This window comes from Lathamus discolor, chromosome 11 (genome assembly GCF_037157495.1).
Source record: "Lathamus discolor isolate bLatDis1 chromosome 11, bLatDis1.hap1, whole genome shotgun sequence".
Classification (NCBI taxonomy): Eukaryota; Metazoa; Chordata; class Aves; order Psittaciformes; family Psittacidae; genus Lathamus; species Lathamus discolor.
The window spans coordinates 10897437-10921892 of NC_088894.1; the positions used below are offsets into that span (position 1 = coordinate 10897437).

Consider the following 24456-nt stretch of genomic DNA (forward strand, 5'->3'; position numbering starts at 1 on the left):
CTATTGTAGCTAAAATACAACCACTGAAAGAAGCTATCTGTCGTTTCATGTTGCAGTCACAATGCAGTGCAACTGACTTTGTTGATACTGAGTAGTGACATTATGTCACTAAATAAAAGCCAGAGGATATAGCTAGCTCAGGTCATGTTGAAACACAGAGAAGGAAAAGCCAGGAGAGTCACTACTTAAGCATATCTGTACGCATACCTGTCTACACTATCTACTCTTACAACATGTCCATTTCAGTCTGTGGAATAGGCTACTAAACAAAAAGTTGAAGAACTTCACAGATATATCACTGCAAAACAACAAAGCTTCAAAATGACTGCATTAACAAATGGAATAGAACCGAACAACTTCAGCACAACTCAAAATGCTGTGGAACGTATATTGAGTCTTTCTTGCTGCAGTGAACAACTGTGACTGTGCTCTTGAGTCCAACTAAAAAGGCATCTTAAAACAGCCCCTCAGTATTAATTACTTTTGGATAGTTCAGAAAACGTACAGCACTGGGGAGTTAATCTCTAACTTTCTCACATTTAGCACATGCACATAAGCTCTGCTACACTTTCATCTTTTCCTTTACTTGATAAGGGCTGATATTCTACTGCACAATTTCCAAAAGAAAAATTAAAGGAATTTAAAAGCACCACAAAAACATGGATTTTTTTTTTTTTTTTCTTTTACTAAAAGCTCAACTAACATCTCTTTGGCTCAAAATGGAGCTGATCGATTGTTCAACAATTGGAATTCATGCAGTCTTATTTAATGATGTGCTCTAATGGCAGCTTTTTTATGCTTCATTTCCCAATGGCAATATATGATGACACAGAGGAAAAGCCATGTAATGTACAATATCATGGATTGATGCAAAGATTTAAGGGAAAGAAAGTAGTGCCAAATGTTAACACTTCTAAGGAATCAGACTGATGGATAGGTGGTCTGTGCAAACTAACCCCTAGTGCATACAGCACACATTCTTCTGGAGCTGCACAAACACTTGCAGTTGAAAGCAAATTAATTTCAGACACTGGGGGCTTGCTCTTCAAGACTGATACTGAGCAGTTTTAGAGGCACGGCTGTTCACATGTGACCATCTGCAATATATTCACAGCTGTACACATCAATAAAATGCTGTTTCCACATTTGGGTGTTCATCAGAAATATTCTGACTTGCTAACTACTACAAAGATTTCAATGCAAGTATAATATCAAAGACCAGTTTATTACAAAAAGACAAGCTTCTGATACTTCTGGGAGATTTCCAGGAGTCAGTTGAATTAACCAACATTACATACAATAAAGAATATTTCTCTTAAACTCAAGACATATAAACTCAAAATAAGAGGGATAAAGATAAACAATTTTTATTTGTAAATGTGTACTTTCCAAACCTATATATAAAAATCAAACCCCAAACTATATAAAATCAAACCACAAACTTTGAATGCTGATATCTAAAGCTAAAAAAATTAACCAACAAAAATGATCTAAGGCATAATTCTTTTAAGTGGTGCAATATATACCTAGAAATACTAGTTAGCTTAGTACACAGATACTGTACGACTTGCTCATATTGCAGCAGGTTTATATATTGAGAACTATCAAGGAGCTTTAAGTTTTATTACAATGGCCAATAGCAGTATCACATGAACGATCTTCATTTTTTCTTATATCTTATGCTGTTATTCAATTGCCATTCCTCTTTGAAATGGTATGCACCAACCATTCCTGCATCTTACATGACGCTTTGGTCTCTTGATAGAAGCCAAACATTTACTGCTGTTTGCTTATAAGGGCACACTTATTTTAACTATGCAAAATGATAGCTTTCTGCCATTAGTGAAATGCCCTCACTTTCCTCTGCAGAAGTACAAAAGGTCTTACAGCCCTTTTAGCATTTGCTTTTCTTTCAGGCTTTCTCCTTTTTGCCCCTGCCAGCTGAAGAAAGTAGTATGCATTTTCCTATCCTTGAATAAAGTAAAACTGCAACTTCCTAAATACATGTGTAATGTATTTAGTAATGAAAGATGGACACCTTCCTGAGTCCCTATGTCATAAATGCAAACATTATATGCACTGACTTTAATGCACATCAATTTGTTCATATAAATGAAGAGCCCCCACAAGGAATGAGTTTTCACTATGAAACTGCAAGATTAATTATCCCTTTGATAAATCAACTATACCACATAACTAAAGTCTCATATTTTGACTAAAAGAGAGGTTTTTACTTTTTTTTTTCCTTTTTAAGTTGACTTCTAATTGGCTATTAAGTGAAAGACACAAATCTCTTTTGTCAGTCTTAGATTTATATAACATGCTCCCATTCTAAATCCTTCTAAAGGTATCCTCACTCAAAGTCACAGTACATTTAACTAACAGTTTCATTCCAGCCTAAGATCTAAAGGAACTAACATATTTATTAAAGCATTTTGATCCTTCAGAGACAGATTAATAAGAAGCTTGTGACAGTTCAGCATGATAAAATGAGTCAATAAACAGAAATGTGTGCTGACGTTAGATATACTGATCCACAAATAATACAATACATTTGGTTTGTCACAAAGAAAAATCACTTGAAAAAGCCATTGCCATGATTAAATACTTTCTGCTATCTCGCAATTTCTATATTCTACAGAAGTTTTCCTTAGAAATTCCCTCGACAAATAAACCCAGCAAAATTTTTATACGTAAGGAAATCACAGCTTTGTATGATATCAATATGGAATAATGAGTCATCAAAGTGAAGCATGAAAAGGGTTTAAATATTGTATGGATTTTTTGTTAAAAATAGAGCACTAGATGCCAGAAGTGCTCGATGTTCATTCACATGAACAGATGTTCAGGCTTGCCTGACTAGCTGTCATTCACCTATGAATTATTATTTGTATTATGCATTTGTTTTTCAGTAACAACTCAAAAATTCAACTTAATGTGGTTGTCAGTAACAATAGAGGCTCTAGATTCAGACTTCAAAGACCCTTTCCTGTCCAACATCTGTCTCTATTAGAATTAGAGCCTAAAAATTTAAGTATCAATTTAGTTCTCTAATAATCTGCATAAGCAATAGTTTATCATACTCTGCTTTGTAGGTGACATGACCTAGCAGACAGAAGTGACCTTGCAACACAGCTCACCGATTTCTTTATCAGTACAGGCATTACCTGAGCTATCTGTACACTTTAGAGTGAAAACCAAAATATGTGCATGCATAGGTCATTAGAGTCATTATGCCTAATTTTTACATATAGGACAAATGCAAGAACCAGAAAAACAAAGATTTTAGACTAAAGGGTCAGACAGTGGTGAATGTTGTCCTCTTTTTGTGAGGAAAAAATCGTTTTCCTGTCTCCCTGCTCTCATGTATATCTTGTAAGTATCTTCTATATACACATACACACTTCACACATTTCTGCTACTAAACATTGAATAATGGAGTCAATTGTCTTCTTATTCTCACTGTTTATACACCAGTGCTACCAAATGACTTTCCTGATGTCCATTATGATTTATGATGCGAGAGAACACTAAAGCAAATTTACACTAATAAATGTGAATGGCTCCATTAGCATCAATACATATTCTAGTTTATACTATTAAAGAAGCCATACTGGTATAATTAGAAATATTTCAGAGTATTGCCTAATGAAGATAAAGGTCACTGTGAAAACTAGCAGCGATGAAATGTTTACAGTATTTATCCTGAGGTTCCAACTACTGTACATAAAACTTAATGTAGTGTACTGCATTATACACTAATGCTAAAAATAATGGCTCCTGAGATTCTGGTTCTAATGTTCCTGATCTAAATGTTAAAATCCATATTTTCCTGCAGCCATTACTTCCTATTTAGACCAAAGTCTCTCTCTTCATCCAATCCATCAGACTGTTGGGAATTTATAGATAAGAGGAACTGGAATGCACCCTGCAAGTGGATCATTGCTTCACATAACTAGATTCATGCTTGCTTTCTCTAGCATGGATGCAACACTACCAGTTAATCATGCTACACTGAAATACATAACAAAAAAATATACCATAAACAGAAGCATCAGTAAATTAAGGGGTAAAAGAATAAATACTCAAGGTAATTAAAATCCCATTAAAAATTTCAGTTTTGTTAACCAGTGTTTTTGGACTCTGAAGTAAATGCCAGATTCACAGTCTAGAACTTCAACTTTTTTGCCCATCAGAGTGTTTGAGAGAGCAGATAACCTAGAAGATGCTGACCTGATGTTGGCATACAAATGAAACTGCCTTCTTAACTGACTACAGGTGTCACAAACCAGAGCCTTTTGATTTAGAAAGCTCATTACTGTAGTCTCGTTCTAGGTGAGGGTAAGAAAAGCCAGAGTACTGTTCAGACCTTACAAAGAATGCTTATTCCACACACAGGTGTTACTAACTATTATAAGCACCTTTGCTACTTAAGTTTCAGTTTAGATGCATATTCTGTCTAGGGAAGTGTGCAGCTTGAAAATATAAAACTCCCAACATTTTCAACAGAAAAGTTGTAGCATCAAATAATTTTTTTCTTCAGTTACAACCTGACGACAGTAGTTTACAAAGTTTAAACTTTAGAATATTTTTTATCCAATCATTTCATACCAAGAAACACAGGTATTACATGCAGTTAGCATAAACAATTTGTCAATAGCAATTAAGTGACTTCTACCTTTCAGAAGTTGGCAAAAATTTAACTTCTGGAATTTCTTGAAACCTCCATCATCTGGGAATGGGTATAATTTGCTGCCTACATTCTCTCCTCTTGCAGTAGTCATGCAATGAGTTTCTTCATTTATAGATGTCCTAAGTTTAGAAAGGAAAAGCTGCAAACCATGGAAACTCGGCAGTGTCTTTTTGCATAACAGAAACTAGATTCTGATCCTGCATAAGCTTTCTTCAAATCCTTAATTCCAATGGCTAGAAATACTTGGATGTATTTTACTGTCTTCTCATAATGACATAGAAAGTTAGAGATTTAAGTTGAGATGGTGTCTCATACTTGAGACAACTTTAGAAAGCTGCAAAACTTACCTTAACAAATTAAGAAAACAGGACACCAGTATTAATAGTATGCTAATTTATGATAATAAATGCATTTCTTTACTTATACTATTCCCTTCTCTATAATATCGCAGCAGTGCACACTGCTAATTAATACACAGTTCCAACATCCATGTTTCGGAGAGAGCCTGGTTCTCCATACATATACATTTAGGAAACAGATAAAAGGGTCTCATCCAAAGCCAACTGCAGCTAATGCAAAAAGTCCTACTAGTCCCATTGGCAATTTCTCAGCTGTGCTGTACTCATAATTAAAAGCAGATGGGTGCTGAAAAGCTAGCCCTGGTAACTAACACATAACCCAGGGTCACATAATGAGTCTGAGAATGGAACTCAAATCTACTGAATTTCTACCCAGGGAATTAATCACAAAACTACTATTCTTAATTTAAAATCAAGGAGGTTCGAAGGAAATATTAGTAAGGTGCTAATTTTTCACTTCAGGGGAATATATCATCACTCAGCTGAGCATCTTTTATTTTTTTACCATACCAAATAAGACCCAAAGTTCGTTGCTATTGTGTTAATTAAGGATTTTTACTCATACCTCTAAGCAATGCACTAACCTCTAAATGCTATCCAGCTGTAGCCTGAACAGAAATAAAACTAAAGTACAATTAGGTTCACAGGTCTGCCTATATTGTAGCTTTCTAACTGTAACCTTTCCACCCTGTTCTGTAATTAGTGAACCAGCTCATACATTCTCCAGACACAGGCACTTGCGGAGAGCTCAAAGCTTCTCCACAGCTCTGGAACAATCATCCCAAGAAAGTAAAGCAATTCTGAACCAAAGGAACAGAAACACTACATACAGCACCCACCTTCCTGTATCCCCTTTGTTTTACTTTTCCCCCCTCACTCTTGCTTATCAGACCACAGCTTTTAAGAAGACACAGGCCTTTTTACCTTTCAAATTTCTTACACAGGCCAATTTTCATATATTTCTATTTCATGTTCCATGCTCAGTAGACTAAATCAGATGAGCATTCCTTCTGAACACAAAGCAGCTTCCCTCACACCTCAGCTCCTTTAGAAGCGAACTGAAACAAGGATCAAAACCTCCTGAAAGAAAACGTGGGAGTCAGACTTACCTGAAAAACGTTAGAAATCACACATAGGACTAGACATTCAACCACCGTCTCTATTATTTCTCTGGCAGTCTAAAACTAGGCCTTTTAGGTCCAAATCCGAACTCCTTTATTTCTCCAGACTCTGGAACCTGTAGCCAGGGATTCCCAAACCAATTCTCGCAGTACAGAGGCTTACCAAACACCTAATGCTCTCCCCAAGGGCTCTGGCTGCCTTCCTCTCCCCCACAGCAGCGCGCACCCAGCACCCGCCCCGAGGCGGCACACCTCACTCAGCGCACTGCGGCCATGTGCCTGCTAGGAGCAGAAAACTTGAGAGACTGCTAGGATTGAGAACAACCATCTGGATCCAGGGTTGCTACCACTCACAGGCAGAGCTGCAAACTGAACAATCAAGACACAGCAGGAGACTATGGCTCTACAAGGACTGGTTTACTTGAGGTAACCTAGAATGAGGAGAAACCCGTACCAGCCCGGAAACACATCCGGGGAGCCCACCTTAGCTTTGTTATCTCCTCACAGTTCATTAAGTAGTGGGTAAACATCAGCCGGTCTGACAAAGAAAGCAATGGAGCTTTCCCCTCAACTTGGAGCCTGTTGGTGCTCACCCAAGCCGGAGCCCACAGCTGAGCGAATGCAGTCAGCCTGCCCTCACCGGCCCGAAGAAAACACTCCTTTCTTTCCAGTTCAGTGAAGGTTGCTGCTACTATTTTTACTACCACCACTATCAGTATTCCCTACTGTGTTGCTAAAGCTTGTTGGGGGTGTGACCTCCTGCCTTTTTATGTCCTGTTTTCCCCCCAATCACTGCGCTATAAATCCTGGAGGGAGAGGTCAGGCTATTTTTCGCCCGGAAAGCAAATAGCCAGCTAAGGTAAGTCTGAGCGGGTCTCCTTTCGGCGGATAGGGAGGCTGATGGCCAGTTGCAGTTCTAATCCACGTTCTGCAAAAACTTTTATTGAAAAAAAGTAAATGTATAGGTGTATTTAGTAGCACTATGTTGTGCTAAAGGCAGCGCAGACAAGTAAGTTTGCTGTAGCTAATGGCAGAGTGGATGCTCCCCTTGCAGTTATTTTCCTGTGATGGGAAATGCATGAGAGAGTTTTAGCTGGAGTATTTTTGTCTGTTTGTTGTTGTTCTGAGGGACAAGGGCATGTTAAATTCCTCCAGGACAGAATGAAAACTCGGAGGTGATTTTAGGGGCGCACATGTGAATACCTTTGCCGGGTTGCAAAATCAGAAATACATGGCCTGTTACACACTGCACCAGGTTGTGATACTTGCATAAAACGTACATTTGTGATCAGAAGTGCAGCGCTTACACATAATTACTTTATGAAACCTAGCAATTAAAAAGATCTCCAACAAGCAATTCTGAGAATACGTCCAGAATGTATTCTCTGGTTTTTGTTTTGTTCAGAATAAACCTTTTCACATAAAGCTGTTAGAGAACACTTGAGTCATACTTTCATACTGTTCTCCATAACCCGAGAGCTAGCAAGATGAGGATTTTTAAATTGAAGCTGGGATTCTGAAATAATCTTAAGAGCTGAAAATGGGCGCTGTAGGAGAGATAAACATCACCAATCTAAACCTCATGAGTATGATAACACTGAACAGGGGTAAGCCTGTGATTTCTATGTGTATGGGGTAAAAGAAGTGCAAGATGAAAATGAAAATATAACTTTCAAGTTATTCTTACTTTTAAACTTACTGATTAGCTAAAAAGTGGAATTAGGAAGAGAGACTATAAAGGAAGAATTGAAGCACATATTTATATTTTGGGACTTTTATGATTATCAGAATGGGTGAGAAGTGGGTTGTTGTAATCCAAAGATAGCTGGCTGTAGCAGACTATCTGACTGCTTGCTACTGTAGTTTGACTACTGACACTTATTGTTACCATGTTAGATATGTGCTTGTATCTCTGAGAAAACAAGTTCCTTAAATAGCCCTTTCTTTGTTGTCTCCAAATGCAGATACAGTATAATAGAAATCAGATCAAAGTGTATCATGTTGTTGATGCGCCTGCAACATTAACAAAGGAATAAAATTTCTACCAAGAACTAGGAAAAACTTGCTAAAAACGCATATGCTGTTACTTGTTTTGGTTTTATTTTGTTGGGGTTTTGGTAAACAAAGGTATTTACTGAATGGGTGGCTTTATGCAAGCTGTTCTTTCAAACCTGTCAATATGCTGTTTGGATTCATGTTAACAACTGGAAAAGCAGAAGCACGCATTCCCCAAGTGCAGGCAAAGCAGACCTCTAGCAGGCTGCTTTATTCTGTGTGGCATCTACAGTCAAGATTTTATCATCAATCAGAGCTGGTTGAAATAAGCTCTGGATAAATGAGAAAACTTTTAAAATATTAATACAGCCATCATTGCATAAGCCTTTGGTTTTACAAAACTGGCTCTTGATAATACTGCTTTCTGAGGAAACCACTGCAGATCCAGGCCAGTTATCTTAGCCTAAGATAATAATTTTTATATGGCTGAAAGTACTACCCAAATAGCACTTAAACAAAACAATTTTGTTGATCTTTGTTTAGAAATCATCCACTTTTGTCCATCTGTGAATTAACAGCAGTTGTGCAAAATGTGAGGTCATTTTGAAATACTGAAGGTTCTATTTTTTTAAGAATAATCAAAAAAACAGGTGTTTCATTCTAAGAGCTTCCCGATCAGCTATTGGAAAGTAGCTTGAATCTTGATAGGGTGCTCTGAGGCAAATTCCTGCCAAGGTTGAGGGCAGTAAAAGAGAACTGTCTGAGCAGCCTGGAGACAGTTCTTCCAAAACAGTTTGCTGCATTTTGTTTGATTTTCTATAATTGCCTAGACAAATTATGAGGTTGTTGGCTCACCTGAATATAAAATTAGAATATTAAAGGGCATAAAATATTTTTTGTGCAAATTTGAATTATTTAATGCTTTCAAGGTACTCTAAGAGGCTTTGGTATTTCTATTGCAGTATTTTAAAAGCTGAACTATTTTACTTGTACTAATTATGTAACTGTTTATATGAGTGATATATCGAGACAAACACTGAAGCACTGAAGCATGATTTAAATTTTACTTGACATAGTAGATATCTTTTTTAAACTCGGTGTTTTTGTTATTAATTTGATAATTTTCCATACTTGAACAATGTGATTTGCTATAAGTCAAAATAAGACCAAATTTTCTTGGTATGGGAATAAAAACTAAATGATACTTCAGGTGGTGGCTGTAATGCTACACTGATGGCACTAGTTGATTTTGTGTTATTTCACTGTTAAAAGTGGATTGAAGAAGAAAAGTCTTGATGTTTTGCCAAGGCAACTTCATTTTTCCTGGTTTTTACACCTTTTCAGAGTGATTTCTAATAAGAGAACTACACCACACAAGATGTTTCACACTTAGGAACCAGCATACATCATAATAGGCTTTGCCTGTGTAAACTTGCATCTGATAAATGCAAATAACCCTCCTTTTCAAACACTAACAGGAGCCAAAAGTCAGCTTAGTGATCTGATGAGATACTGACAAATTCGCATCCTAACCTAACTGACATTTGTCACATTGAAATAGAAACAATTATTAATAATTTTCCTTTCATTAGGAGCACTACAATGAAATGTCAATGACTTTAAAAGTGCAGCAGAAGTGTACAAATTAATTTTGATTTTCTGAAGTGTAATTATTTTTGTAAGTAGCACACTATGTAATCACTTTGGGTGTTATTACTTGTGCAATCAATAATACTTAAATGTACTTCGCTGTTTTCAAACACTGTTTCCTAAGGTCACCGCTTACTGGTATGGATGTTTTCGTGGAAAAATGTAAGGAATCATTTTCCAACTGGTCAAAGATTTTGGGAAACTTTAAAAATTCGATTGTGTATATTACTGTTTTTTGTTTGTTCACCAGAATGGGGCGTTTGACATTCATACAGTTCTGAGATGAAGAAATGCTGTGATGATTTACGTGGCAGGTCCATTTTTCTGCACTGGATGGCAGCATGAGATCTTTCTCATTAACGTGCACCTCCTGGGGCTCATCCTACTTTGCAAGCAACCTGAGTGCAAACTTACTTAAATTCCCTTGAGTCGGGCAGTCAGGCCAGGTTTGGCCTCATATTAGCCAGATGCATGGCTGATAATCATCAAGAGAAGTACATCGTTCCCACAAGCTTAGTCAGTCCTCAAGTGCCAGCATTTGTGATAATTCACAAGCTTGCAATGCTTGAACACAGAAAGACCACAAGAAGATATATCTTGATGGAAAGTTACTTTTCTACTTTGGCTTAAGACCTATGTGGTTTTAGCTGACGTTCTGATAGGTACACATCCATGACTGCCAATTCAGAATATTAGTAGCAGCTACCCATACAGACAGTATTCAGGTTGGTTTCTGGCCCTTAAAGGATCCATTTTATAATGTAGCTTGAATTGCTCCTGGAGTCTTTTGCTGTAACCCAGCTTTCAACCCTAATTTAACTTCATCTGAAGAATTTTATCAATCACCTATCTGTATTGGAAGATATCACTTAGAAGCGGAGCTGGTGTAAACAGACCTAGGGATGGAAGGATGTACTTAAACTATTTAAATTGCAGATCTCCCCATTCAAATTGAAAAAAACAATCAAAATATGAATTTCCTCTCTGATTATGAAAATATCCGTTAATATTAAGGAGTAAAAGGAGGAAAATTGACTTTATGGCATGAGGAACACAAAGCCAAAAAATGTACAAAGTCACAGTCAACAGTAACGTATCTTGACATCTGTTGCTAAATGTCATTAATAATAGTAGTTTAGCCATTTATAGTAACAATTTAAGAATGTGGCAGATAAAACATTTTGGGGCAAACTTATTTAGAGACTGAATATACTAAAATCCAGAATAACATTAGCATAAAAGAAATGGTACACACTTGTACTTAGTGTTTCAAGTTTTCTTTCAGAAGATATCTGCATTTGTAATCTGTATGGAAGAAAAGCACCCTCAGTACATTGTGGGCAAGTTTTTATGCTCTTTAAAAGTGTAGTTTTAATATACATTATAGGGCGAATGTACTTAGAGGTTGGGGAACTGCACATGAGAATGTACCTACATAGTAACTGTGCCTGAAAATTCCTGTTTGAATAATTCGCTTTGGCTAAATTTGTGTACTGTATATATATATTCCTGTCTCAGATTTCAGTATCCTGAAATTTTGCTTGATTCTTGGGACAACTGAAACATTAAATTCTTTGCAAATACTCTGCAGTCCACAATTTCTAGGCAATTATATTGGAACTGTGTAACTGCACTAGCTGCCAGGAAGCCATGTGAGTTTTGTTCTACTTGGAACTGAGCTACTCCGTGGGAATGCCTGAAATTTGATGACACAGCAAATTATTTTTTATTTGTTTTGTTGGAATTCTCAACCAGATGCAAAGTACATACATTAGTCTGCTTACACCTCTGTTTGACGTCATTACCAAAGAAAGCTGCTGATGCTAATAGACGAGTATGTTTTAAGGTCTCAGTATCAGCATATTACTTTGTTGGTATTCAGGTTCTGTGTATTTTACTGTCATTCAAGTAATCAGCACTGTATACCTGTGACTCGGATGTAAAACAAGTAGCAATTTGAAAATCCCTACCAGACTTGACCAACTACACTCCACAGTCTTTGTTTGTCATCAGTTCCATTGGAGCCTCTGACATACACAGTGGTGCTTTCCATGCCTGTTCTTGTTTCTCTGGAACAAAATCTCCTGCAAGATAGACAGGCACAGGCTCAGCTGTTCTGAAGCATACATGCGGCTATAAGGTCTTTTGTTTCTCTTCCTGTACAAGGCAAACACAGAATTTGCTTTAAGTAGACAATTTTTATTAAATAAAAACAAACCCCCCAGAACTAAACACCTTGCTGTTTTGAAATTGCTGGGTAATAATTGCATTCAGTTGTGTGCATCTTTAGTTGAGTTACTGTAAATGTATTGGAAATACTGAAGTAGATAAAAATCTTGTGTTATTTTCATTTTGCCAGAAATACTGTTCTAATGAATTACAGCTTAATTTTCACAGCTCATCAGGTCTGGTTAGCTATAATGAATATACAGGATTGTGAGCAATTATCTCAGCTTAACTAGGTGGCATCTGGAAGTTGCACTATAATTTTGATTGGATTTTTCATTTTCTTTGGATTTTGGTTTTTATTGCATGAGCCAAAGCACTTAAGATGAAAGAAAAAGGGTGATGTGCTCCTTCTTCTAGGAAGCAACAATATAATTGTCTCTTCTTACATGGATTGCATCTGTTTGTTTACTTGCCAACAAGTGACTGTGTGAACCAAAATGTTTCATGTACTGAAATGTAGTTTCAGGATAATAGCACTAATTAGTGAGTAAAACCAGGAACAGTTAACACTGTTCTGTCTGCAGTCCACCAAACCACTCTGGAGAAGATGTCTGAACCACAATCTGTAGATTAAACATAAACATTTTGTGACCTGCTAGAATGCATCCTAAATCCTGCAAAATAACTATGGGATTTTTTAATATTTTTTTTTTTCCCCACAGAATATTGTATTTCAAAGGTAGGATCACCAAGTCAAAATTGGAAAAGAACAAAAAAGATAAGCAGACCTTGTCAGCTGCAATTACATCTTCTAGTCACTGAAATGTAATATAATTCAATGTCTGTGTTAGCATTCAGCATTGTTAATTCATGGGCGAGTAATTTAGTTGAATTCTCAATGAGAAATTGAATTTGATGTGACTCAGCAGGAAAATCAGTGTATTCTATAACTGAATGGAAAATAGTTGAGGTATTATTTGCAGTGGGCTTGATGTAACAAGCCCTTATTACATGTGTCATGAAGACACTTAGCAGTCTGACAAGTATTACATTTATTTCAGATAATGAAGTACAATAAAATGTACTTCTTTGCTTTAGGAGCTGCATCACAGAACCTTTGCTTGTCTTACTCTGGCCTAGCATGCATTTTGCTCATAGCAGAAAACATCTTCTGCATGATATGACTGCAATACTTTACAACAGGCAGTTCATTTCTGATGCAAGCATCCTTCTGAGAAAAAGGTGAGGTTCAGCTTTGTCTCATCCAAGTGTAAGATGAAGAAACCAGCCTTCCAAGGGAACAGGCTTTTTTGGGGGGCATTTAATGAGTAAATAAGGGTCTATAGTCAACATCAAAGCTTAAATATGAGGACTTTTGAAAAAGATTTCATTCTACCATTCTAGACCTTTTTACTTTTTCCTTTTTTTTTTTTTTTTTGGTCAGGCCAAAGATAGCTCCTCTAAAATCAATGGTATCAGGTACTACTTAAATTCCTTGACATCAGTTTATCTAGGATCTGTTTTAGAATATGTCCACAGAAGGTCTCTTGAGTCTCCAGTGGTTTGGAAGTGACATGGCTGCAAGAGTGTTTTACATATGTACATCTCTTCATGAGCAGGTGTTAAATCCCAACTTTAACCCAAAACAATTTCCTACTCAGGTCACCGTATCAGAAGATAGCTTGCTGACCCTTGTAGAAGCAATTCCTATGGTTGGAGCAACCACTGCTTTTGAATTACAATGCTTAGAAATGTTTGAGAACTTGAACAAACTTAGGAAGGCAATGGCTAAGAAAGCAATGGAAAGGCTTGTAAGAGTTGAAAGTCTGGATGTACATATGCTTTTAAGCTATGTCTTTCCTCTTGAACTACGTTTGTAGGATTGTGGACATATGTATTTTAAGGAAAGTCTTAAATGTTTATCTAAGTAGACTTGTCTGTTTAACCCTAACCATTCTATGATTTTATGATTTGCCTTGTCAAAGGGTTTTGTACTCCAAATGCAGCTGTTGTAGGCTGGCAAGTTAGGCAGTTCTCTAAACAAAACAAACTTGTAGTACGTTCCCATAAATTTAGCTTTTCCCTAATATCCAAGTGTATGTTACTGCTTGGAATGTCAGTCTCTCCCCTGTGAAATGCATGATTGTAAGCCCTAGTGAAAAATATACTTGACTCCAGGGCAAATATCATAGCAAACAGATAATGTGTGACAGCTCTGCAGCTTTTGCAAAGGTATGCAAGTAGTAGATGATTATCAATAGTATTACAAGAATTCTTTTGAATGTACAGGTGTCTGCCTTTTTAATTTGTCAAATGCTTTAAAAAGGATGCTAAAACCTGATTCAGACATAAAAGCAGCTGCATTCTTTTGAACAGGGATTAGAAAGCAAATAATTAATCATACATACCTGGGGATTTATGTAAGCAGCTACTTAAATAAGACTCATAAACCTAAAAATGCAATCTCTCCACCTACTTTGCATTCTCTTACATAAAAAAAAAAAAAAGGTGTGGATTGGTTTCGTAGATAGTACTTGACATCAAAAGAAAAATGCTAAAATATTCTCCTGGTACCTCATAAAAATAAAAATATTCTTAACAAACATGCTACACTGTTTTTAACTAGGTGGTAAAAGCTTTACAAATGCTGGGGCTTGTAAAGCTGTAGTGCTGATTAGATAAATAAGACTGGGAGTAACTGGAGGCTGTGTAGACCTTCTACAGCAATGAGGTTTACTTTCCATTCAGTAGAAAGCTGGAAATTTGCATGAGTGTCACAAAGAAAAGATTTGCTGGCTTGAGCAGGGTTCTAATGTGTGGGAAGTGTAGGAAATGGACTGGTTTTGACTTCAAGCCAGGTGAAACCAAGTTGATTTCACAGTTATGTTTTCAAATCTGCACATCAAACCAAAATCAAAAGGTCTGGATCTGAGGGAAGTGAAAGAGAAAAACAGTTTTTTTGCATGAACAGCTACCAGATGAGATCACAAAGAGTCACATATCTTTAGTGTTTAGTGCCAGTTCCTACCACATACTGGAAGAATGGTCTATACTTTTTGTTCAGCTGAGTGAGTTTCTAGAAGTTCATGGCTTGAAGAAAATTCCATGGATAACGGTGTTTTTATGAATTAGGATATGGCATTCTGCCAAGATTTGTAGGATTTGAGGGACCAGTGCTTTACATACCAGTTTATTGAACTCAGACTGAGGTCCCAGAGCTATAATAAGTTTAAGCTTACAGCAGTAAAGCTACCTGTAGTAATACGTCTGAGCATGAGTGCCCAAACTCCTGAAAAGAAAACTTGACTCACTTTTGTTGAAAGTTTAGCTCATTGCATGCCTGTTACTTCTCCTGTCATACACATGCTTCCTAAAGCTTTTACTTCCTTTACACTTCTCTGCCAGTTAAACACTGAAGACATAAGCAGGAGGAAGATGGGGTGCCTTGCCACCTACTACTCTGAGGGCTCCCAGCACATTCATGCTCTTCTGTGCTTTCTCTCTCTTCTGTCAGCAGCTTAAAATTACTATTTGCCTTTCCTGAGCAACATTTTAATCTTGTTGCTACCTTGTCACTTTTTTAGGTATTGCAGCCTTGCTTTTTTTTTGTGCTGAGCTTGTTTTCATGGGTTCCTTTTTCAGCATCTCTGCTGATGAAATTGAACATGGGTTTTTACATTCAACAGCTAGAAGAGGAGAGCTGATCCCAGCCTCCAGAGAATTCCCTCAGTGCCCCCTACATTGAAGGGCTTTAAATGTTTCTCTCCTTTGAATGTCTCAAGCTGCTGACAGTAATGCTTTTGTAGTGTCTATAGCTGACTTTGTCTCGTTCTAAGAACTGACAGTGCCCCTAAATACTTGAATACTTTTAAAAGGAGAACTTTTTAGATAAATTCTTCCACTGTTGATCCCCCTTCCCCCCCCCCCCCCCCAAATTGCAACTTCTGAATATTTTCCTTGAATAGCTGATTGAAATGGATGTTACTTTATAAACTTTTAATTCTGTACCTTGGTAAAATAGCCTCTTTCAGGTAAACAGGCCTGTATAGAGTAGACATTCTGCAATGTCTACTTTAGTAAGTAGACATTAATGCTTTAACTAAAGATTAAAAATGGACTATGACGGGTCTGGTTTTTAAAGGTATGGCTGTCAATCTCAGCTTATAAAATCAATGGGGTTAAAGTACCACAGGATTCTGTCCTGTGGATCCATACAAATTTTAAGGTGACTTGTAATCTGTTTCTCCTCCAAAGCTGTGAATTTTCATGTCATCTCGTCAGATGCTAAGCAAGTCAAGGGTTCATCCTACCATCAGAGATGAAAGATTCAGTGGAAAGATTTGCATTGAAACCTTTATAGTGATTGCTTGTGACTCACTGCAGTTCATTGAGCCACTTCTTAAACTTTACAATTATAAAACTATTTTTAAGCCTGTCACTTGGAAACAAGTCTACATGAGAAGGAAAAGGGAGTATTTTCTACAGCAGTCTCGTATAGAACAGCTATTGAGAGGAGCAGAATGCTGCAACTGCTGTGAAAGACTCCAGTAAGTATCTGTTTTCCAGCAGTCATTAAGTCTTGCTTCTCAAGAGCTGCCATATAAAGCAGGAACTACCACTACTGCTCTGAACTTCGTTGATGAACGGCAGTTTGCCTTGCAGCCATTTAAGCTTTTACACACACCGGTACATGTACCTGAGCTGCTCTGATCTATATTATTTTCCCGACCTGGAAAACACATTTGGAATTGTAGCACTTCACAATCAAGCATGTGAAGAGCAAATAAATGGGGCACATGTTGATTCTGTCAGTACTAGAGGGTATTCATAAACCAACTGTGTACTGAAAGGATGAAAACGAATATTTGAGAATTGAATACTGCACTGAAACATAAATGCTGGTATTTTTTAGAGGAGCTAACAGGTGGTGCTTTTAATCCAACTCAAATTAACCCATGTTCAATAATTTATGTACTCAAATTAACAAATGCTGCTTAATTATGCATTCTTGGAAAGATGCTTTATGTTGGGCCTCAAACTGGAATTTGGCTCCAACTATAGTTATCTTTCTACAGCAGTTTTAGCACATAATGAAGTAAGGCATTCAGGATATAAAGAATATTTGAAGTAACTTTGAGTCCAGCTGTAGTTGTCTACATAGTGACAACAGTGTAATTGTCACATTTCCCAACAATGGAAATTAAACCCCCTATCTTTATAAAAAAGCTGTTCATGCCAAAGAATGTTCTCACAAAAAGGAAATAAAAATAGAGGCATTCATTAAATCTGTAGCTTGTCTCAGGAAAACATGAATACAGGAGTCAGTCTGTCTTTGAAGTAGAAAAAAGGAGGGCAAATACACAGGTCATCAGTAATCTTTAATACCTTTTGTCTGTCTCATTCTGAAGTGAAAACAACCAAAACAGTTGAAAGAAAGGTTCACCCAATTCATGTTAATGACTATCTCTTTCCTTTCCCTGATTAGTACTTGGAATACTTTTTCCTATTGATGTGCTATACGCTTTTGTTTGTGCATATCTTGTTATTCTGTTCTGAAGCAAAAGTGTTCCTGCAGGATGATCAAATATAACTTTGCTGTGCAGTTTGAAGGAACTTTGAAACCGATTTTCTACTCAGACTATTGTTATAAAGAACTATTTCTGTACTTCACAATTAAAAAAATGTTAGATGGTGCCTTTTTCTTGCACCAGGAACTGGAATAATACTGCAGGAGTGAATTAGCATTAATTCTAATCTTGCTTGGAAAAAATCAGTCACTGATGTGAGACATCAGTGAGATTGTTCACTTGAATAATGAAAAATTAAGGGGTTTAATACTTGCAAGGCTGATCAGTAGCGCAGTTAGGGCCCCAGTCCCTGCAGCCTGTGCTGAAAATTCTAGTCTCTACTCAGGAGTTTTGGGGCAGTTTAGATACCACTCTTGTGAATGTTCTGTCTCTCATGTTGCAGTGGGCTTCTGGTGAAAGCAGAAATTTGAGCTTGAGGAACAAGCAAGGTTTCCTCTGACAGAATTTCAGCTGAGTCATCCTTGGAACCAGCTGAATGCTCGTATCATTGCCACTGCAGCTCTGGGACTCAGGAAAAGGCATTGCTTTCTCTTGAACAGCCACTGCTGTCTCCTGAAGTATGTAACTTCTGGTGCTCGGGTATACAGAATTTTTGGGTTTCAGTTCTTAAAATGGGGAAGCTATCTGCCATTTAAAACAGCTTGTTAGACACATCTTGCTTTACAAGAAAGTTCTTTAGTGCGGGAACCTGAAGGACGTTTGGGAAACTGAAGACAAGAATGAACTGAAACATAAGAGTTCCAACTTCCTCCTGATACTTAGCATATGTGAGATTTGTATTCTGATTCAAATATTGAAACGCAGTGAAACATTACTGTTTTAAAGAAGCACTCACTGAAGATCTCTCATGAAAGCTCATGAATTGTTAGCTTGAAGAACAGCATCAAAACAGAAGCCTGGATTTGCTTGTCGTATCTTCATACATTTTCTTAGCATATTTCTATACAGAAAGGTAGTCAAAACCTTCCTTCTGTCAAGGCATGTTGGTAGGCAATGAAAAAATAAGATCCTGGGTAATATTTAGGGGATGTGGTAGGTAGATGACTAGATTGTGAAAAAGTAGGGAATGTGGGTCACAAATCTGTGGGAACCCATGCTTCCTTATATTTGCAGCTCTTGCATTTGTATATGCTTATTTATGAATATAAAATAGTGATGTACATGAAGAATATATACATGAAGAAAACTGAAGTGGCAATTTAGTTTACTGTCATAGGAAAGCTGACCTAGAAGGGGGAGTATAGAAAGCAGTCACATAGTGTGTGTGCATCAGTCTGCAGCCTTCCAGTACCTAAAGGGGCTGACAAGAAAGCTGGAGAGGGACTTTTTACAGGAACATGTTGGGGTAGGAAAAGGGGGGATGGCTTTAAATTGACAGAGGAGAGATTGAGATTAGATACTAAGGAAAAATTCTTCTCTGTGAGAGTGGTGGGACACTAGCATGGGTTGCCCAGAGAAGCTATGGCTGCCCCATCCTTGGCAGTGTTCAAGGTCAGGTTGGATGTGACTTGAAGCAACCTGGTCTAGTGGAAGGTGTCCCTACCTGTGGCAGGGGGTTGAAACTCCAACACAAAACTGTTCTATGATTCTTCTAGTAACTGTGTAACAAAAGAGTACTTAAGGAAAACCTTTCTGCGAAATGAGACCGACCACAGCTTTCTCCTGTTGTTCCTGTGAACAGCTAATAGTAAACACTACCCAAACCACGTTGGCTCCGTAATATGCTGTAGTTTACAGTGCAGAAGTTTGGTTTTTAGAGCTCATAAATTGTTCAGTTCATGCTGTTAATTACCAGCCAGTATGAGTCACTGAAGTCATAACCTGACTCCTAAATGAGTTTTCCAAAAATCTGTTCTGTTCGTTGGAGGTCAAATTGATAGCCGCTGAGAAGGAATATCAATTCTGCATATCATTCTATACGGGTGTAATTATAACTAAAGAAAAAAGCCCAACCATCCTCTCTCCCTCTGCTCTAGATATTTTAAATGTGGAATTGAAAACTCTCAAGTAACTGCTGTTTCTTAACAAGATGTCATAACAGCAGGAGAAGAAATGAAAAAACCCTGCAAAATCAGGGTGTTTCTCAGGATCTTGTGCATCTATGAATAGAGATGTAATGGTCTAAGCATATGCTTTGAAAAGCTTAAAAATTTATGACCAAACTTTTTTCTAAGTACATTATCTATAGTAGCAGATAGTTATGGACAAACTTCATCCTTGGAAGGGAACAATAGAAGGAATTGGTATCCACATTTAGATGCTCTATGAAGATGTATTCTTGCATCTTCGTAATTCAAAGAAAACCAACTTTTCTTCTAATTTGTAGTGCTTGAATGCTTAGGAAAAACCAGCAGTAATTCCCAAGTACTTTTTGCTGCTGGGTAGCTGGCAAAAATCACACATTCTTTGAAACTAATAGTCTAGAAAAAATTACACTGAAACGGTCTCATCTTTTTTACAAATAACAGATGCTATCAGGAGTTAAGGTATGCTCATATCCAATTTGGCCATGAGTATAAAGTTGAAACCTATTTAGAGCATTTAAAATTAGAACAGTTTTCTGTGTGTACCATAAGGTCACATAAATTTGAGTAAAGCTGCTGGTAAAATCAAATGATGAGCTAGAAATGTAATATTAAACATAGCCTGATACTAAATCATGTATTTCATGTATGCCATAATTTTTTGGAAGCTTTGTGAGCTTTCAATAAGAAATAGAATATAGTGGAACTTTAAGGAGCAGTTTTATCACTTGCAATATATATTTAACATAAACATGTGAGTTGTCTTTGGAAAAGGTATTGATTTAGACAGATTTAAACTTTTACTTCTGAGCCTTTCTTCCAAGGTTGTTCTCCTTAATATGTATATATACTTACTGCTTCTCAGATACGATATCCACATTGCATCAATTTCTCAAGCTCTGAAATTACATGGTCCTCAGTAAAGGAATGAAAGTATATCATGTCACATCAAGCAGGAAAAAAAATGCATGCAGAAATAGTACTTCTGTCATTAAACCTCTGCTGAACAGCCTCACTGAGGACAGATTTAAAGCATTTCTGTGAATTGGGGCGCATGGCGAGGGGGGGAGGGAAGCATCAAAACCAGCATGCAAATAACCAAACCTGACTTTTGAGGTAAAAGGCATGTCGTTTTCAGGTACTTAATTCTCATGTGAGATGAAGTGCCACGCTTCTGAAGTTAAATAATAAAGGCAAAAATTAACCCAGAAATTTTTCCTTTGGATCACAATTCTTTAACTTTTAATTGGCTTAGGGACAATTTTGTACCAAAGGGATGTTTTTGAAACATTTATGGACAACTACTAGCTAGATTCTATATACCTGGTGATTTTGCTGCTGCTATGAAATGAAAGCCAAGACAGACATATGTAGACATTTCGTAACATCTGAAAGTTAGAAGACATTGCTACTATGAAACAAGATGTCTAGAAAATCACTGCTCATAAAGAATGTTAAACTTTCATACATCTTGAGTGCCAATAGAATCATCGAATCCCAGTCTGGAAGGGATCTAGTGCAACCTTTCCAGGCAAAGCATGACTTAGACTAGAAATCCCAGCACTCTGTCCTGCTGAATCTTAACGTCCAATGTTGGGGAGTCCACAACTTCCCTGGGAAGATTATTCCAATGGCTGATGATTCTCATTGTGAATAACCAGTAGTTTCGTTATATATTTTTTTTTTAGACTTGTAATTTGATCTGAGACTAAAAGATATGAGACTCTTGCTCTAGTCCTCTTTCACTTTAAAACGTTTACATATTAGGGGTTCAGGACTGTAAGCTTTCTCCTTTAAAACATAGAGCAAATATTGGCCAAAAGAAAAACTGTACTTAATTTTAGAGTAACTGAAGATGCACTTTCTTTCGATGTTTTTAATCTTTATTTCTGAACAGGTTTACAGTAACTGTAAAATATTTCTTGTATTATATGTTCATGTGTCCTACTCTGAAATTCATGAGAATAACTTGAAAGTCATTGGTTAACTTCAAGCAGGCCTTTAAATAATGCTCACAGTTTGTATCCTAGCTCTTCTCAATTTTGAATTTTAATCTGTAAGTGCTGTGATGGACTGAATGTGCAGTTCTGAGATTTCAGAGCTTCTTCACCAGACACTTCTTTTAGATATTTGAAATGATTTTGATCCTCCAGCACCAAGGGATCAGAATCTTTCACATTTGAGCTGTGCTCTTTGGGAGAAGAAGAACTTACAATTTTTTTTTTGTTGCTTTTAGAATACAGTGGGAGAGGAACTAAGTGTTTTGAAATCCTGGCTCTGTCTTTAAAGAAGAAAGAATTGAGAGGGCTGTGGAACTTGATTGTTAACCTAAATGAGGTAACTGAGTACTGTTAAGGAGACAATAGAATTCTGTATTTTCTTAACCAGGTACAATCCCTTATTTCAAGCCAATTGCTCCTGACCAATACCTGATTAATTTTTTTTTTCTCAGTGTTATTTACAAATTCTTATTCTTACTGTTGTCTTAGTGATTGTTTGACCATATAGAAAGCAATGGTAGGTTTAGCAAAATGCAAGTTCCAGGAAACTTATTTACTTAACTAGATCTTGCTCACTTAAACGTTATGGTCCTTTGTACTTAGGTTAAGTGGCTTAGTCAAATCTATCTCCTACCTTCAGAAGGTTAAAATGCATGTTTAATAACTATTTATGCTTCTCTTTCCAAAGATGAGTTCCTTGAAAAAACGTGTGTTGCATTTTAAATGGTCATCCGATAGCCATGGTGCTGCTGATCATCCAAACTTTATTTGTTAAGAATAAGCTGAAAAAATCCTGAGTGTTTCTTGGGAAGTATGGTGAGTGGCACTGGTTCTGCACTGCTGCAATACATTTGCCAGAACTGTAGAGAATCCTGCAAACACAGGGAGTGCTCAGCTCAACAAACTTGTGCAGTCTGTAATGGCAGCCTTGAACTGTCACAGATGTTTCAAAAGTCCAAAATTCCTTGTGAAACTGCCATATGGTAACATCAAGGTCTTAGAAATAATATGATTTCTCCAATTTGTTTTTAAGCAATTTATTGCTTTCAGAGGGCTGCAGGAAAAACAAATAGTAAGAGAGAATGTGAGACCTGCTGTTAATTTCCTTCCAAGTTGGCAAACAAAAACCGCAGACTTATGCAACACACCAACATACACAAGGTGACAAGTATTTGTATGCTTTGTAATTTGTCTGCATATTTTAACACTGATGAGGTTTGCCTGTATCTGGAACTTCTTTTCCTGTGGTGAGTTGTAGGACAATATTTTATTCTTCTACCGCAATTCATTTCAAATTTATCCTGACTTTCTGGTGAAGATTATAAATGTCCAGCTCAAATCTCAGAAAACCCTTTTCAGATGAATTCTTGCACTGAGGAAAGTGTCTCTGTATTTTACTTCAGGTTTTTTTAGCCATCTATTATAGATCTTTTACAAAAGATGCTGCAAGGCCATCTTTAACCTCTTTCTCCTTTCACACTAGCTCCTGCACAGCAGGTAAGGGCTTTTTAAATGCATTCTAGTATCTGTGGAAAAGTAATCCTGACAAGGCTTTATACATTCCATTTCTGTTCACATAGATGGCTTGCAGTATTTTCATACATTTTGCTATCAACAGTTACTGGTTTATGATGCATTTTTGAAAGTGAGCTGGGAATATTTGACTGGATTGGTCACTTACATTGCATGTTGTGGTTTTATTCCAATTAGAAATCGGATAACAGTGTGAAATTTCCACAGAAAAGCAGCTCCATGGTTACAGTTTGAATGCTTTCTAGCCCATCCAAAACTATTCCTCCTGTGTCTGTTCACTGGAGTTGTTCTGAGAAATGAACACTGGAAGTGCGAGTGCAAATGAAACGAACGTTTAAAGTTCTACGAGTATTTTGTTATCCATTCTGGTCTAGCTGTGTAGCAACTTCTGTACCACAAAGCAAACAGCATTTCTCAGAGGAAAATGAAACTAAGGAATTTGGTATAAGAGATCTGTTTCAGGAGTTACTAAGTGTAGACATACATGCTTACTACTGTAGGCTCCTAGCTCTCACCTTGCAATAACTGGTGGTGGTGTTCCTAAAGGTTTATGTTCAGGAGTCGTTAATTGGCTAAGAATCATACCTCTGTTTCCAACAAAATATCTGGCTGTGATGGCTGCAGAGGAAAATGTGAATCTATGCATACCCTGAAGTTAAAATAACGACCAAACAGACCCTTAAAAAGCAGGTGAAGAAAGATTAAAAGCAAAAACTTTGAATTTTGATAGTTTTAAAAATATAAAATGGCTTTTCAGTTCTAATTGTTTTCTGAGCATGGGGTTTATTAATACTGCTTGTATTTGTATGCTGACAACCATAGTGGTTTTGAACTCTTTGAAAATGAGTCATCTGAATTCCTATGGGATGCTGCTGTATTCCCACTACTAGCATGGGATCTTGTGTTGGGAGGTATTATAGATTGGGCATTGAAGAGGATTAAAGGGCTTAGAATTCTTGGTGTTCGTATAATCTAACTTGGGTAAATGCAGTTGCTCTGTATCTATTGCACATCTTCCTTTTTTTAATTTTAAAACATATTTTCCAGCAGTAAATATGCTGTCCTTCAGAGGCATTATTCTATCTTTTGTCAGCATCTTGTTTGCTGTGTACTTGAAAAATTTCTTTAAAACTCAATCCTTTTTATTCTTTTTGCCTTATAGTGTTTAAAATTCCCATGAACCTCAGTCTGTCACTTGTCTGTTCCTCAAGGACTGTTATTTTCATACCTTCAGCTTTTCCTGTTTTTCCTTCACCTTTGCATCATCACTTTCCTAAAGTGCTTGCTCTGGGCAAGCATATAGTCTGGGAACACACATAACTCT

The 24456-nt window shown here is 37.0% G+C and overlaps 1 long non-coding RNA gene across 2 annotated transcripts in view; it reads left to right on the forward strand.

Annotated features, from left to right (window-relative positions):
- Positions 1–6984: 6984 nt before the first annotated feature.
- LOC136020516 (uncharacterized) overlaps positions 6985–24456 on the forward strand; it is a 132921-nt gene continuing 115449 nt past the window's right edge. For both annotated transcript variants that reach the window (XR_010615355.1, XR_010615354.1), the window contains exons 1-2: positions 6985–7032; positions 21836–21936. This is a non-coding gene — a long non-coding RNA (uncharacterized LOC136020516). The remainder of the gene's footprint in view (positions 7033–21835; positions 21937–24456) is intronic.